This window comes from Bison bison, unplaced genomic scaffold (assembly GCF_000754665.1).
Source record: "Bison bison bison isolate TAMUID 2011002044 unplaced genomic scaffold, Bison_UMD1.0 scf7180017864180, whole genome shotgun sequence".
NCBI classification, from domain to species: Eukaryota; Metazoa; Chordata; class Mammalia; order Artiodactyla; family Bovidae; genus Bison; species Bison bison.
The window spans coordinates 934,056-934,682 of NW_011494752.1; positions in this window are offsets into that span (position 1 = coordinate 934,056).

A 627-nucleotide genomic window follows, 5' to 3' on the forward strand; every position below is an offset into this window, starting at 1 on the left:
TAAGTACGTTCCCATTGTTGTGGAACCATCACCATCATCTCTCTCCAAAACTTTTCATCTTAAACTAAATAATAGCAATATACACAATAGTCAAAGAGCAGAAATAACCCAGGTTTATCCACTGATGAATGGATAATCAAACGAGTTTCATCCATATGATAAAACATCATTTGGCGATAAAAAGAATGAACTACATGGAAGAACTTTGCAAACATGTTAAACGAAAGAAGCCAGACTCAAATGATCACATATTATATGATTCCACTTACATGAAATATCCAGAATAGTTGAATCTATATACAGAGAAAGTAGATTTGTGGTTGCTTAGGGCTGGGGTGTGGAAGGTGGGAAGGGATTGGGGATTAATAGTTAAAGGACCTAGGGTTACTTCCATGGTGATGAAAATGTTATAAAATTGACTGTTGGCATTCATACCTATGAATACACTAGAAACCACTGAATTGCACGCTTTTAAGAGTTAAGCCGTGATGGGAATTCCCTGGTGGTCCAGTGGTTAGGACTCAGTTCTTAAACTGCTAAAGGACCCTAGTTCAATCCCTGATCAGGGAACTAAGATCCCAAAAGCAGTATGGCCAAAAAGAAATAAGTATATAAAATTTTAAAAAG